The sequence below is a fragment of the Ipomoea triloba genome, chromosome 16 (genome assembly GCF_003576645.1).
Source record: "Ipomoea triloba cultivar NCNSP0323 chromosome 16, ASM357664v1".
NCBI lineage: Eukaryota > Viridiplantae > Streptophyta > Magnoliopsida > Solanales > Convolvulaceae > Ipomoea > Ipomoea triloba.
Window position 1 is genome coordinate 5943803 of NC_044931.1, and position 230 is coordinate 5944032.

A 230-nucleotide genomic window follows, 5' to 3' on the forward strand; every position below is an offset into this window, starting at 1 on the left:
TTTTGTGGAATCTCCTTCTCTGAGATCACTGATCTCTATTGATAGCTTCATGAAACGAGATTCCATGCTGTCGATGCTTTCCCCTGGCTTCATCTTGAAGTCCTCGAACTTCTTCATGGCCACGGTAAGCTTGTCCTTCTCCTGTTCGTCTCACTTCACCAATAACATCAAAGTATCCATACCTCTTTCGCCGTTTTGCATTTTCTTACTTTTGGAAAGATGGTTTCGTC